Source organism: Anomaloglossus baeobatrachus, unplaced genomic scaffold, assembly GCF_048569485.1.
Source record: "Anomaloglossus baeobatrachus isolate aAnoBae1 unplaced genomic scaffold, aAnoBae1.hap1 Scaffold_358, whole genome shotgun sequence".
NCBI classification, from domain to species: Eukaryota; Metazoa; Chordata; class Amphibia; order Anura; family Aromobatidae; genus Anomaloglossus; species Anomaloglossus baeobatrachus.
In genome coordinates this window covers 135,511-152,056 of record NW_027442935.1, presented here as the reverse complement: position 1 = coordinate 152,056, position 16,546 = coordinate 135,511, and the positions used below count along the sequence as shown (strand labels likewise).

General features: G+C 47.0%; 1 protein-coding gene across 1 annotated transcript in view; it reads right to left on the bottom strand.

Moving 5' to 3' along the window:
• The window catches only part of LOC142273132 (uncharacterized), a 44,509-nt gene extending 41,114 nt beyond the window's left edge, over positions 1-3,395 (bottom strand). The window contains exon 1 of the mRNA XM_075332516.1: positions 3,343-3,395. The gene's annotated coding sequence lies outside the window, so the exon portion shown is untranslated. The remainder of the gene's footprint in view (positions 1-3,342) is intronic.
• Between the last annotated feature and the right edge of the window lie 13,151 nt (positions 3,396-16,546).

Genomic DNA, 16,546 nt, shown 5'->3' with positions numbered 1-16,546 from the left:
AATTGTATATTATATGAGGTATCTTTGGCGGAATCCGGCAGCCTATATCTCACTGTATGAACTCTCGCCCCCTCAAACAGCAATCCGAATAGCCCGAAGCAGGAGGCTGTTTATCTGTGGCCAAGCCTGTGTACTGAGCTCCAGCTCAGTGATGCCAGTGGGAAGAAGGAGAAGCCCCAGGTCCAAGTCCCTGGCAGCAGTCCCCTCGGGAGCTTCCACAACTACACCCCCCTCTGCACCCCCCCCCCCCAGTCAAGACACCCAGCAATAAACGGGGGTGTCCTGTGTTACTGCCTCCAATATCGTTCACATGGGGATTATGAATCCTGAGATCCTGGGTAGCGGACCTGGTGGGTACAGAGCTCTCATGGGGGGAAAACCCTCCGTCGAGCACATGCAGCAGATCAAGGGGACCAACAGATGTTCGGAGCACAGGACTCCAAGCTGGCAAGCGTCCAAAGCAGCGTCCAATTAAGCAGACCACTGCGGCGGACCCGGTGGGCAAACAGACAGGCAGGCAGCACGCTGAACACTCCACGCTCCCCCGGGCACAGGGCCGCACACTCACCACCCGCCATGTCCCAGGGCGCCCCTCTGTCCGGTCGGAGGTCCACTATGCAGGTTGGCAACTACACCTCCGGTAGTACTGGGAAGCTTCCTGAGAGCAGACTAGAAATGCTAAGGGCATGCCAACTTGACTTCCAGGGAACCAAGATGGCGACAGGTTCTCACTTGTCTAACCTCAGTCACTATGACTTTTAGTCAGTTCTTTCTTGCTGCTCAGGAACATTAGATGGAGCAGTACAGGTGGCTGGACTTGCCAGCAGCAGCCGGTGATGCCCGGTGGGTAGATAGCTGGATGCAGGAGTCTCCCCGGCAGTCTTTCCGTGCAGCAGGTCTCACAGATGCTCACTGCAGGCAGCGGCGTTCTTCAGTGGGGCCCGTTCATGCCGGGTCTCAGGACGCCTCTGCTGGTTCAGTTGGGTCCGTTTACGCCGGGTCTCAGGACATCTCTGCTGGTTCAGTGGGGCTCGTGGCATGTCGCATCTGACATGCCATCTATCCATCTATCTATCCTAGCTTTTAGGTTATGTGCCCACAATCAGGATATGCAGCGGTTTGGGCGCAGAGTGTTTTGACTGCGATGTTGTGCAGTACAAGTGCAGTGGCGGGATGTTTAGGAATCTCATGCCCATTGTGCTTCTTTTCTCTGCAGCCATCACACGGACTTACCTGCCTAGCGGCGTCGCTGTTGCCAGCGAACTGCCTCCTTTCTAAGGGGGCGGTTCGTGCTGCGTCACAGCGGCGTCACTAAGCGGCCGCCCAATAGAAGCGGAGGGGTGGAGATGAGTGGGACGTAACATCCCGCCCACCTCTTTCCTTCCGTATTGCCGGCTGCCGCAGGTAAGCTGCAGATCGTCGTTCCTGAGGTGTCACACATAGCGATGTGTGCTGCCTCGGGAACGACGAACAACCTGCGTGCTCAACAATCAACGATTTTTTAAAAAGGAACGACGTGTCAACGAAGGACGATAAGGTAAGTATTTTCCATCGTTAACGGTCGTTCCTTGCTTTCACACGCAACGACCTCACTAACGATGCCGGATGTGCATCACGGAATCCGTGACCCTGGTGATATATCGTTAGATACGTCGGTCTTATAAGTGAGAAATTTGGCACTACAACAATATTTTTGTGAACTACCTGCTCAACATAACCCTGAATAAAATCCTTGAGTGGTGTAGTGCCAAAATGGGGTCACTTGTGGGAGGTTTCTGCTGTATAGGTACCTTAGGAGCCCTGCAAATGCGGTATGGTGCCCGCAATTTATTTCAACGTTTCCAAAATTCACATGGTGCTCCTTCCATTCTGAGCCCTCCCGTTTGTCCAAACAGAGGTTTTTGGCCACATGTGGGGTATCACTGAGCTCATAAAAATTTGTATAACAAACTGTGGTGTCCACATATTGGTGTTGCCTCTTAAAAAAGTGAGAAATGTGGTGCTAAAGCAACATTTTTGTTAAAAAAATGAAAATTTCAATATGATGACCTAAGGTTATCAAATTCTGTGAAGTAATTGTGGATTCAAAATGCTCACCATAACCCTGGATAAAATCCTTGAGGGGTTTAGTTTTCAGAATGGGGTCACATATGGGGGAGCTCTAATGTTTAGGTATCTCGGCGGCTCTCCAAACACGACATGGCTTTCGCTAATGATACCAGCTAATTTTACAGTCAAATGGCGTTTCGACCCTTTCGAGCCCTGCCGTACGCCCAAACAGTTGATTTCCACCACATATCAGGTATCTGCGTACTCATGAGAAATTGTACAATAAATTGTATGATGCATTTTTTCCTGTTACCCTTGTGAATGAGGCTATGTGCGGACTTGTGCGTATTGCATGCAGTTACGCTGCGATCTGCACCGCAGCGTAACTGCATGCGTCCTGCGTCCCCAGCATAATCTATGAAGATTATGCATGAGACGTGCGCACGTTGCGTATTAGAACGCAGCGCTTCAGCTGCTGCCCGAAGCGCGCGTTCTAAGACGTGACATGTCACTTCTTTCGTGCGCTCTGCCTGCACCCCCCGCTCTGTCTATGGGAGGGGCTGCAATCAGAGCGCATGAAATCGGCTTTTTTTTTTCATTACAGACTCTTTCTGCAGCGATTTGAAGCGCACGTCTGCTGTTCAAATCGCTGCAGAAATTTCTACAGGAACAGAACGTGCGCACATAGCCTAAAAGCTGCCTGGTTGAAGTAACAATTTTGTGGTAAAAATTTATTTTTTTATTTTCTCGGCTCAACACTATAAAATTCTGTGAAGCCTCCAGGGGTTCAAAGTGCTCACCAAATATCTAGAGAAATTCCTCCATTGGTCTAGCTTCCAAAATTGGGTCACTTGTGGGGGGTTTCTGCTGTTTAGGTACCTTAGTGGCCCTACAAATGCTACATGGTGCCCGCAATATATTTCAGCCAAATTTCCTTTCCAAAATTCAAATATTGCTCCTTCTGTTTCAGCTCCTCCCATTTGTCCAAATAGAGGTTTCTGACCACATGTGGGGTATCACCGCGCTCATAAGAAAGTGGGGAACAAACCGTGGGGTCCACTTTTTGGCGTTACCTCTCGAAACTGTCAAAGTGATACTGGTCAGAATGGCAAAAAAATGGCCGAGTCATGAAGTACAAAACTGGCTCCGTCCTTAAGGGGTTAAACTGAATGTAAATGAGGCGGTCAGGAATAGCGGGAAACTGGTCCTGAACTGGTTAAAGGTGAAAATAGTTGAGACATGAAGGGGTTAATGATAATGCTGACCCCAAAATAACAGAGACCCTGCACCTACCTCCTCCTGCAGAGCCGCGGCGCGCACCGGATATATGGCTTGGCTGCTCTGTGCTTCCAGGACCTGTGATGATGTCACATGGAGGGGAGGAGTCAGGGGTCACATGATCAGCTCCTCAGTGTATGCAGGGCTCTGCTGTGCTGGTTGTCATGGTGCTGGATGAGGGGAGGTTATGTCAGGGGTCAGGAGGGGTTTACAGTGTGGATGTAGCAGAGCCATGTGTGTACGAGGTGTACGGAGCGGAGCCGTGTGTGTACGAGGTGTACGGAGCAGAGCCATGTGTGTACGAGGTGTACGGAGCGGAGCCGTGTGTGTACGAGGTGTACGGAGCGGAGCCGTGTGTGTACGAGGTGTACGGAGTGGAGCCGTGTGTGTACGAGGTGTACGGAGCAGAGCCGTGTGTGTACGAGGTGTATAGAGCAAAGATGTGTGTATATGAGGTGTACGGAGCGGAGCCGTGTGTGTACGAGGTGTACGGAGCGGAGCCGTGTGTGTACGAGGTGTACGGAGCGGAGCCGTGTGTGTACGAGGTGTACGGAGCGGAGCCGTGTGTGTACGAGGTGTATAGAGCATAGCCGAGTGTGTAAGACGTGTATTGAGTTGGGCTGTGTGTGTACGATGTGTACTGAGTGGAGCCGCGTGTACGAGGTGTACGGAGCAGAGCCATGTGTGTATGATGTGTAGTGAGTGGGGCTGTGTGTGTATGATGTGTATGGAGCAGAGCCATGTGTGTATGACGTGTAGTGAGTGGGGCTGTGAGTGTGCAGTGACCAGAGTAGACACTACTAGAATGTCCCCTGATGGCCGTGTGTTTCTCTATAATGTTGCGCATTATCTGTGCCTTCTGAAGCCTTGCTCTGAGAGTTGTAGCATCTACACTGACCTCTGCTGGCCGTTCTCAAAACTCCCTTTGCCTTATATGTTAAAAGGAAGTGACGCAGCAGAGAGGAAATTTCCGGGTCCTTTTCTGACAGGAAAAATAGAGAAAGATGTCTGTGTCTGAGGACTCAGGAGGTGAAGACTGAGTATTGGGGGAGAGGTGTATGACGCTGGAGGTGGTGGGGCTACTTCCAGTCACTTCTATCCTCTAATTACAGTGTTTGGTAAGAAGGAAACTCTCTGTGGAAAGGAAAATCCAGGCTGCCATTTATCCTAAATCAAGGAAGGCCCCAATCATAGCGAGAGCCAGAAAGTCACTAACTGCTCAAAGCCAAGACGGTTATAGAGGCCAAGATGCTACCTACTCCCAGGAGGAGCTTGCACCCAGCTCCGCCACTGCTTTCTTTATGTACATCTTTTTGTATTAATAAATCCATTTTTACGGGCCTTGGAGTGGAGCCACTTGTTCTTCTGTGGATAATCCTTCGGACATTTTATTTCTCATCTGAGTGTGCTCCTCCTGGCTCATTTTGTTACGAGGACTGGAGCAGCTTTCCTTCAGCCACTAAACTGTGAAGGTAAACCCTGGTGGTGCAGGATTAATTTATTTTTTATATTTGAAGCCCACTAGAGGTCACTAGCATCCGCAGAAGGATACAATAGAATGGTCGATCAAGCCGTAATTCAGTACCGGGAAATCACATAGGTACAGAGGGATAAGTGGAGCTGGAGTCAAGTGAGAGCCGAGGGCCGGAAAGCCAGGAGGTATCGTCAGGAGCCGGAGGGGAGCAGAACCGTAGTCAGATAGCAAACCGGGGTCGTAAACCGAGAGGACAAGGAAGTATAGAGGGAGTTGAGACGGGATAACAAAGCATAGAACGGGTTAGGGAGACAGAGCGGTAAGACAAGACAGGAAGGACGGAGGTCAGGGAAAGGAGTACTAGGTAGCGGGTAGCATCAGAACAGACTCACAGGAACCAGAAGCACTCACTGCAGAGCAGGAACTATTCACTGGAGGCGTACCAAGGAAAACAGTTCCAAAATAAGGCAGCGTGACCCCCAGAATGAGGCACGACAGAATAGGGTCCTCCCATTGGACCTAACCCTGGAGAATGCAGACAGCAGGAAACCAAACACCTACAATGGCTCTCCACAAGCAAAGTCATACAAGAATCATGACAGTAAGGGCATGTGCGCACGTTGCTTTTTACCTGCTTTTTACCTGCTTTTTTGCTGCTTTTTCTTCTGCGCTGTTTAATGCCAAAATGGATGTGTTCTTCTATTCAAGCAAAGTCTATGGGAATTTGGGTTTCTTGTTCACACTATGTTGTTCAAAATGCTGCCTTTTTGTGGCAGAACTTTGGTCAAAAACTCAGCTTTTCAAAGAAGCAACATGTCAATTGTTTTTGCCATTTGGGTTTTGCACTGCAAAGCTGAGTTTTTGACCAAAGTTCTGCCACAAAAAGGCAGCATTTTGAACAACAATAGTGTGAACAAGAAACCCAAATTCCCATAGACTTTGCTTGAATAGAAGAACACATCCATTTTGGCATTAAACAGCGCAGAAGAAAAAGCAGCAAAAAAGCAGGTAAAAAGCAACGTGCGCACATACCCTAATATTTCTGATTTTATTGAACTCTTCAACCACCAAGTCCAGGAAAAAATGACCCTGGCTTTCAAGGGGTTAACAGCTCAATTTTGGAAAAAGATGTATTAATGTCTTGTCCTGTATCATATACAAATTAAAATAACCATAAAGACTCCTATAAAGGGGGTCAGCTATGAAGCTGACCCTGTCCTTTGGAAACAAGTAACTAAAGAGAATCCTCTACCAGATGTAAGGCCAATCTCAGCGTAAATGCACAAGAATGCAGAAAAGGACAGATTTATGACCGATAGAGATAAGAGCAGCAGTGGAACGGAAAAATAGCAAATAAATTCAAATCCTTTGTATCGCCTTACGGAAAATATGAATTGAGGTTTTATGAACTGCATTGTTAAATAGAAAAGTCATATTTTCAAATTTGTGATAAAACGGAGAATGCAAAGAATTGTTTTGCATCATTGGGTGATGGCCAGGGTCTCACCAAATGGATATTGGCCAAAAAGATGAACATATCTATGCAATGTTTCCTATTTTTGAACAGATAAAATCATGAGAGGAAAGATGACAGTAATATCTTTCGCCTAGAACCTCCAGTGGCAAAGATATTGTAAAAGTTGGGAATCTCATAATTTTCTAAAGGGTGCTTTACACGCTGCGACATCGCTAGCGATAACTAGCGATGTCGTACGCGATAGCACCTGCCCCCATTGTTCGTGCGACATGTGGTGATCGCTGCCGTAGCGAACATTATCTCTACGGCAGCGTCACACGCACATACCTGCTTCGCGACGTTGCTGGAGACACCGAACAAGCTCTCCTTTAAGGGGGAGGGGCGTTTGGCGTCACTGTGATGTCACACGGCAGCCGTCCAATAGCAGAGGAGGGGCGGAGATGAGCGGCCGTAACCTGCCGTCCACCTACTTCCTAACTCATTGCCGGTGGACGCAGGTAAGGAGATGTTCCTCGTTCCTGCGGTGTCACACATAGCGATGTGTGATGCCGCAGGAAAGAGGAACAACCAGCGGCATGCAACAGCAACGACATTTGGAAAAGAAGCGACGTGTCAACGATCAACGATTTTTTCCGTCTTTTTGATCGTTGATCGTCGCTCCTAGCTGTCACACGCTGCGATGTCGCTAACGGCGCCGGATGTGCGTCACAACCACCGTGACCCCGACGATATACCGTTAGCGATGTCGCAGCGTGTAAAGCACCCTTAAGACTTAGACACATTCTGTAGTTATCTGAAGTCCAGCCGTGTTATGTGTCACCAGAGGGGAAGTATGTGGGTGTAACTTGTGTTATAAAATGCTAATGCCAAATATGATCCTCATTCAATGAACACAACATTGCTGTATAGGATTGTTCCACGTTCCATTGGCGTCCTTCCCTCTATAAATCAGAATCTATGTTTGTGATCTAGGTTCATTTATTTTCTCTCGTTATTCCCTTTTATTTTATGTAATAGTATATGCTGTAATGTTTTGTTCCCCTTTGTAATATCTTTTGTGTATTTTTATAAACACAGCCTACTTTTCAGATGAAATATATAAAATTGAATAGCTTATGGATTTGGGATGTTGTTTATGGAGTAAGAGGAACAAAGCTACTTGTAATGTGTGTCCAATCAACCTGCATAAGCAAAGACCCTGATTCCAGCGATGTGACACTTACTTGGCTGCTTGCTGAAGTTTTGAAAATCAGTTTTCTTTGTTTAAAATCTACCAGTTCTTGAACTACTGCTCTGTGTATAACCCTCCCACACCACTGATTGGCAGCTGTGTACAATGAGCATAGACAGAAAGCTGCTAATCAGGGTGGAGTTATACAAAGCTTATGGAGATAGAGGATACATAGCAGCAGGTTTACTAGTTCTCTAGTGATAATCCCCTAGTGATAATACAGTGAATTTATCAAAACTACAGCAAGCAGCCCAGTAAATCAGAGTCCCTCTCTGTCAGAGGTGTGTCACGGGTGACAGACAGTAATGTGGTATCTGGCAATAGAAGGTCACAGCGTTTGGCTGTGCAAAATGTTCCCTGATTTTCTATTTTTCCAGCTGTTAGTATTCTGTGTACTAGGTATCTCCTCTCTGCTGGGTTTTCATCCTTTTACTTTAGGACACTGGGGAGCTCCTCTTCCCTTCAGCTGCTAATCATCTGTATTTCCTCTTGCTTTAAAATATTCTCATTTTTCCTGGACTTGTGATGGAGATATTCAGTTCCTTCACAAGCTCTGGATGCAACCAGGTGGCTTGCACACACCAGTAGGATCGTTGTTGCTCTTTACTGAACTTCTTACTGAGTCGTCTAGCAGTACGTTGTTTGTTGTTTCCCTTGTTTGTTATTCGTGTGTGTCCTTTAGTACTTAGTGAGGTTGATGAAGAGCTCATCCCATCCGTTCCCTATTTAGGGCTCAGTTCAGGGTCAGCCTAGGGTCAGGTATCTGGCTCGGCGCATAGGTGTGGAATCTATATAGGGTGGTGAAGCAACTCAGGGCCCAGCGGTAGGCTTGGTCAGGGCTCTCATATCCCCTTACCCTAGGCACAGGGTTTCCCTTCCCTCTCGCCGTTCACTTGGTACCTAGAGTGACACTGTCTACATTATTCTGATTTTTAATTAAGTGACCGAATCCCATTGAATTCACAGAACCCCAGCATAAGTATCATAAATGTTACTTCCTCTCCACCAAGAGATAGACCGCTTTCAGTTCTGGCTTCTTTTACACCCATAATCTAAACTGGAATAAACCTTTGTGGGCAGAGACGAGTGAACCTAAATAGTAAAGTTCAGTGTTTGTACCAAATACAGACTTTATACAAAAAAATCAGTGTTAGAGTTCGGAGTTTTGGTGCTTTATGTTTCCTAACCGCTCGATCTATCAGTGCTTGGCCAGGTGTGAGCTGCTTGTAGTGTTTGAATGGCTTTCACGGGGAGGTAAAAACATTGTTATAAGATGTATTGTGTACAAGGAAAAAATCCCGCCATCCGTCCCCCGGTAATAAATGGCTGGATGCATCTGGGCGGAGACCCGAACTACCCAATCAGTGACTTCCAACAGCGTTTAGGACCAGTCCGGTTTCCGAACTGAACTTTATCTAAAGTCCAACTGAGAAAGCTGAACCCAAACTTCAACAGGTCTGTTCATCTCTATTTGTGGGTAGCCCTACAAAAAAATAATGCATTGGATATCAGACAGATAAAATCCTTTAGTTTTTTAATTACAATAATTATCCTTTGTAAAGGGCTCGTTCTTATAACATAAAGGGCTCAATTTATGCGGGGGCCACTATTGATTCATGAAATGGTGCATGCCTCTTCATGAATTTGGAGCGTTTGACGAGTGGTATGTGCCTCCTAATGCAATGCAAGAAATATTTTTTTTTTTTTTAAATCAGATACTTTTTTATTAAAACAGAATACATACAACAGAATAACAAATCGGCATCCAAATTAAATTTATCACATCTATTACCCCTTTAACTCCCCCTCCCGCCCCCTCCCCCACCCCGGCAGCAACACTTCTCCCCGATACTACATCCCATTTAGTACACACTTAGGATACCCTTCAACTGTAGTATAGCAACCATCCCGTTGTGCAAGAGGAACAACTAGTAACACAAATAAAACAAAACATACACATCAGAGGTCTCAGACGGCTATCCCGGTCCCAGACCAGTTTATTGGTCCATCACTCGTCTTATTCGCATTGCAGCCAAGGAGACCATAGCTTCTCAAACATTTTAACATTCCCCCTTCTTTCATACACTCCCCGTTCCAGCTGAAGAATACATTTCACCCTTTTAATGTACTCTCCCCTGGTCGGGGGGTCTTTTTTAATCCAGGACCTGGGGATTAGCTTTCTTGCCGCATATAGCAGCCTAGCAATGACAATTTTCATAGTATTTTCCACCCCAAGCTCCTCAACATATCCCAATAGGCATATCACTGGTTCCCTGGGGAGGACACACCCATATGTTCTTCCTATCTTGTGGATAACCTTAGTCCAAAAGGAGACCAGTCTCGGACAAGACCACATCATGTGAAAAATACCTGCGTCAGATCCCTGACACCTTGGACACTCCGAATTCCTTTTCAACCCCATTTTAAACATCAGTAAAGGAGACCTATATACCCGGTGAATCACGTATAGGTGAGACAGTCTGGCTGGTTCGCTCATGGAAAGTTTAGGGATATACTCCAGGATACTCTCCCACACCTCCTCCGTTATCGGCTCAACTTCCTCCTCCCATTTAGATTTAGTTTTAATTGGGTAGTCTAAAAGAAAGGTATGTAATATATCTTTATACGTGCCAGAAATTATCCCTTTAGTGCTTCCTCCGCCCTTACACACATACTCCAGTACCAGGTCAGTCTGTATGGCCACACTTTGTTTAGCCGCTTGGGCTGCAATCGCATGTTTTAATTGTCTGTAGTGGAGCCAGCCGGACGCCGGTAACTGAAACTCACTCTGTAACTGCGGGAACGACTTCACAATTCCTCCGTCCAATATCTGATGCATGTATATCACACCCTTGCGTCTCCACTCCTCAATATTCCCCATTTTCTGAATCTCCGGGAGATTACTGTTATCCCAGATAGGTGTAAACTTAGTTAACCGGGTCACCCCTCTCACCCTTTTCAGCCTATCCCAGGTCTTATTTATAAGTGCCATTGTAGGAGATGTTCTACCCAGGAGCCCCACCGCACCATCCTCTAGTCCCATTACCAATGGACTTCTACCCACTATGTATTCCAGTACTTCTTTAATGCCCCCATCTTTCTCTCGATCAGACCAACCCCTGAGGTGTTGACATTGCGCCGCTATATAATACAATTCCGGATTTGGGATTGCTAGACCCCCCTCATCCTTCGGCCTTTGTAAAGTCTCTAATCGCACCCTAGGCTGCTTTTTACCCCACACCAGGTCCCTAAACAGCGAGTTTATCCCTTTAAATCTTTTCCTTGAAATACAAACAGGGGCATTGTGCAGTATGTATAGGAGTTTAGGCATTACTACCATCTTTAGCAAATTAACCCTTCCAACAACTGACAAATGTAGCTTGTTCCAGGCATCCACCTTGGCTCTCAATTTTTTAAGGAGAGGCCATAAGTTCACCTGTATGTATTTTTCTACTGGCAGAGATATCTGGATACCTAGATATTTAAATTCATCCACATTCTTCAATTTGTTAGCCCCAGTATCACCATTTGTCCAGGTTACTTCCCCATCCACTTTAAAGAGGCTCGATTTAGACCAATTAATGGTCAGTCCCGAAACTTCTCCAAATTTCTCTATTATCTGCATGGCATGATCCAATGAGGCTGATGGATCCCCCAAGAAAAGTAATAAATCGTCAGCATAAAGAGCTATTTTCTCCTCTAAATGCCCATACTTAAATCCATGGATCTCCTTTGTTTTCCTAATGGCCGCCGCCAGAGGCTCTATTGCAATAGCAAATAGGAATGGCGATAGTGGGCAGCCCTGCCTCGTTCCCCGGTGCAACTCAAACGCTGAGGAGGTCATACCGTTAACTCTAACTTTAGCAGTAGGCCTATTATACAACAGCTGCACCCACTTTATAAACCTTGGGCCAAAACCCATATGCTGCAACACTTTCCACAGATACCCCCACTCAACACTATCGAACGCTTTCTGGGCATCTAGTGAAGCGATTACCCTCCGGCCAGAGTTGTCAGGCGGCAACTGTAGATTAAGGTACAATCTCCTGATATTAGCAGCTGTCGACCTATTGGCCATGAACCCTGATTGGTCCATATGTATTAGGTTAGATATAACTCCAGTCAGCCGGTTTGACAACACCTTAGCCAGAAGCTTCACGTCCGCTGTTAATAACGAGATGGGTCTATATGAGTCTGGAAGCCTCGGATTTTTATCCTCCTTAGGAATTACTACTATTATTGCTTCTCTCATAGATTCAGGCAATACACCTTCCCCCTCCGCCACCTCAAAGACTTTCAATAGTTTGGGTAATAGGATTTCTTCTAACTGTTTATAAATTTCAACTGGTAGCCCGTCTGCTCCCGGTGCCTTGTCATTGCTCATGCCATGCAGAGCGCCCTCCAGTTCATCAATAGTAATAGGTGACTCCAGTTTATCTCTATCCGCCACAGACAACACCGGAAGCTCACCTCGCTCAAGAAATGAGTCCACCTCTTCCACCCTCATCTCTCCAATAGAAGAATATAGCGTGCGATAGAAATCTTTAAAGACCCCAAGGATCTCCTCAACCTCAGTGACCTGTGTCCCCTCCACCGTGTCCATACCATGCACAAATGAACTACTCCTTTGAGCTGCAGCTATGACCGATAATAGATGACCAACTTTTTCCCCCTCCTCATAAAAATGCAATTTTTGGAATGCCTGCTTCCTTACCGCCTTCTCCAAAAGCATCTTATTAACCTGTTCATGCGCCTGCCTAAGATTTTGCTTCGCGTCCGTAGTAGTACTCCGGATTGCTTCCAGCTCTGCCTTATCTAAGGCCTCCAGGCTATTTTTCTCATCCTGCCTCGTCTGTGTTTTACGTTTACAGATATCCCTGAACAGGAGCCCCCTGAGGTATGCCTTCATCGCATCCCATACACCAGCGGACCAGTGCTACCCTCGTTGTGGATAAAGAAATCCCCAAGATCCCGTTCTATATTCCCCATATTAATATGACGGATCCATGCTGGATGAAGCTTCCACTCTCCCCTCCTTCCCTCTGTCAGGGTCCCCCGTCGTATGGATACTAGAATTGGGCTATGATCTGAAATCACTCTTGTCAGATATTGCACGTCGCTTATCATTGCATCCATCAGATCACTACCTAGAGCCATGTCAATGCGGGACAGAGTGTTATGTGAAGCCGAATAACAAGAGAAGCAGGATACCCTCCCATTCCTCACTCGCCAGGCATCCACCATTCCAAGTTCCCCAATAAGAGTGCCAAACCAAGTCATAGAACTATCCTGAATACCTGGAGGTCTACTACTCCTATCCCAGTACAGGTCTATCACATTATTGAAGTCCCCCACCAGTAAAAAAGGGATTACTCCCCCCTTCTCAGAGAACTCCCTTATCTCCCTTAGTTTGGTGCACTTATATGGAGGTGGTATATATATTGCAGCTATACACATGAGTCTGCCAAATATTTTACACTTGACGGCCACACACTGTCCCTCTTTATCCACATACACTTCTATCTCTTCATATTGCACAGAGTTATGGATCAGCAGTGATACACCCCTTGCATAGTTGGAAAAGGTGGAGTGATAGGCCTTCTGCACCCATCTCCTATTTAAAACATGTGTTGTCTCCTTTGTTAGATGCGTTTCTAGTAGACATATTACTGACGGGTTCTGGTCTTGAACATATTTAATTATTGCCGCTCTCCTAGACCTATCTGATAGCCCTCTAATATTCCAACTCAACACCTTAATTCTATCCCCCATTATCACACCCAGTAAAACCATCAAACCTTGTAGTATCTCCCCATGCTGCCTCTACCCTACCCCTTTCCCCCCTCCCCCCCTGCTCCCCTCCCCTCCTACTCCCCACCACTTCGTGTTTTCGAGTACTCCCGTGAAGCATCGGGTTTTCCAAACCTGGTCCATAATCCCTACTAAATTCCCCCCTACCTCCCTCGCCTTCCCCTCTTAGACACATTTTAAAACTCGTCCCTTTTCCAACAATTCTCCACTCCCCCCCTTTCTATGTATAATCATATTCCACTCAACCAATATAACAGTAAAATGGCGAACAGTAATTAAACTGGAATCTCAAATTGTAAATACCACCACCGCGCCTAATTAGGCAGTCCCCATGTCCTGCGAAGCTCACATCAAACCCTTCACATTCCCCCTGCATACTACCTCAATCCCAAAGGGAAGGAGAAAAAAAAAGAAAAAACAAGAAGGGTCCCCTGTAAGCTCCTAAGGATGTTGTAGAGTCTCAGCCGGCCTTCTCCAACACACTGCAGATTCAGACAGTCAGCTCATTCCTTCAAACGGATCCGCTTTTCGTTTGCGTCCAACCACTGCATGGCTTCCTCTGGAGTTGTAAAAAAGTGCACCCGCTCCAACGCCGTCACTCTTAGCTTTGCCGGGAACATCATTGAGTATTGCACCCCCATCTCTCGCAGGCGCCTCTTTACTCCTGTAAAAGTCATACGTAGCTTTTGAACAGAAATGGAGTAGTCCGGGTATATGGAAATTCTCTGGCCGTCAATCATAAGATCCTCCATGTCTCTTGCCTTTCGCAGTATAGTGTCCCTGTCCCTGTAGTTGAGGAGCTTGGCTAGGATAGTGCGAGGGCCCCTGCCTGCTGGTTGTGGCTGCATCGGGACTCTGTGTGCACGTTCCACGGCATAGAGCTTGGATAAGACATTAGCACCCATTTTCCCCCTGAGCCAGTCTTCTACATATTCAGTGGGGTTTCTTCCTTCCGCTTTCTCAGGGATGCCGACAATTCGGATGTTATTTCTTCTAGAGCGGTTCTCTAAATCATCATTTTTTGCCATGATTTCAGCTATCTGCTGTGCAAATGTTTTTTCAGACTTTTGTAGTTTTGTAATATGATCCTCTGTTATCCCCACTCTCTCCTCTACAGCCGTTGTTCTCAGATCGGCTTTCTTGAGGTCTTTCTTGATGTCAGCAACCTCTGCCTGTAATCCCTTAACTTGCTTCGTCAGGGTAGTCAGAGCTGTTTTACAAAAAGACACCACTGCAAAAATGTCCTTTAAAGTGGGGTTTTCTGGAGCCTCCTGTGCACTATGTGCTTTCTCCACTTTTCCTGTCTTATCTTGCTGCTTTTCACCATCCCCCATCTCATCAGAGCTGGCATTGTCTTCTCCCTCCTCTATCTCACCTCTGTTATCTGTATGCTGAAGTGATTTCTCTGAAGTCCAGGCAAATTTCTCCAGCCTTGCCGCGACCTGCATCCTCTCCTGACAGGCTGCATTAACTTTCTCAGCTTCCTGCCTTATCATGGCACCATCTTGAGAGCTGGGGACTTTCCCGCCTCCATTATCTTTTTGCCTGTGACGGACCATGGCACTCTGCATCCACCAGACTCACCCCAGACAAGTCCTCACCACCTTATCTTCCTGACAGCCGGCTGAGGCAGTGATAACAGCGGTATTCAGGGATTTATCAAGGGAGTTTGCAGGAGAGCTCCACAAACACGTCTCTTCACATTGCCGTCCAGGCCACGCCCCCCCATGCAAGAAATATTACTCCCATCAGGGACTGGAGTGAGATTTCTGTATGAAGGAAAAAGCTCTGCTACAACCATGTAATATGTTGGTGCTCAGAATTTTTTTTACATTAATACTAATATTTCTGGCACGCACAGGAAAAAGATGTCAATATGGTTTTGAAGAATATTTTATTTTCATAATCTGCAAAAGGAGTCAACCAAAATGCCAATGTTTCGGCTCACATTTGAGCCTTTTTCAAGGCATGTATATGTGCCGCTCCGATGTCAGCAGACGGGCTGCTCGGATCTGGGTGCTCGGTGACTCGAGGGTCTCCGGACCCGGGGGTCGTGCGGCCACTCAAATGAAGGGGGATATTTACAGGGGGTAGTTAAAGAGTTTGTGACGGCACCCATGGTATTTGGTAATTCGGAGTACCACCGCTACAGTTGGGAGTACCTGGGGGTGATGGAAGGGGGCAGCCAGGTGTTAGTACCCTCCACGGGTAGGGGGAATGCCCCAGGACTCGGTGATGGTGTTGGGGAGCGCCGTGGGGAGAAAAGGGGGTCACAGTCGTACTCAGTCCAAAAAGCTGACACCGACAACTGGATAAACCAAAGTTCTGGACACTGCTGCCACTGAGGGCAGCTAGTTTGGGTTCCGTCCCCGATGGTGCTGTCTGGTGTTCTGTGACCTTCCTCCTGGCACTTAGTTCTCTTCTCGGTTGGCCCCGGTAGCATAAAACTAGTCGAGTCCCGCTCCCCAGTATGGCTAACTGAGGGAGCTTGCTCTCAGGGTTCACGCTTGAGATTTTCTGGACCGAATTAATGGAAAGTCCTATCCCCCTTGTTGTGCTAGTACCCCGATTCTGGAGCAGGTGGAGAGCGGATCTTGAAGGCTTCGTTCTTGTCGGGGAAATTGTCAGGTTGCCTGAAGCTACTCCCTGACCTAGGGTCCACGTACCCAGTCGTGCCCTGAGCCCAGCCCGGTGATGGTACAAGGCAGCCAGCTGTCCTCCTCGACAGTTCCGTGCCCCTTGTCATGATCCCCTGCGACCGGGAGTCCAGCTCCTACTAGGCCCAGACCACCGTCTGTCACCTAGTTACTACCAAGGAGCCCAGCTCCTGACCTCCTCTCTCCTTCACCTCTAACGCAACACTGACCTACTCCTGACACTCCTGACCTTCCCTTACCAACCCCCCAATTGGGCGACCATATTCCACTCAGGCCGTCCACTGGTGTGTCTGGTGGGTGTGGTGCAGAGTGTACCTAGGACTTTAATTGACTGATGTTGGCAACACCATACAGTTGGGAACCCATAACCAAGGAGGAGATAAATATTGCACAGAAGGGCAGATTTCACAATACCCTGTGACGCCCTGATAATCCAGGGGCGTCACATATATCTAATAACCAATGTAAATATAAAGACAATGTCAGTCAAAGGAAAAAAATAAAAAATAAATAAAAAGAAAACAAAAGTATGTACAGATATGTGCATGGGTTACATAGTGCACTTTAAC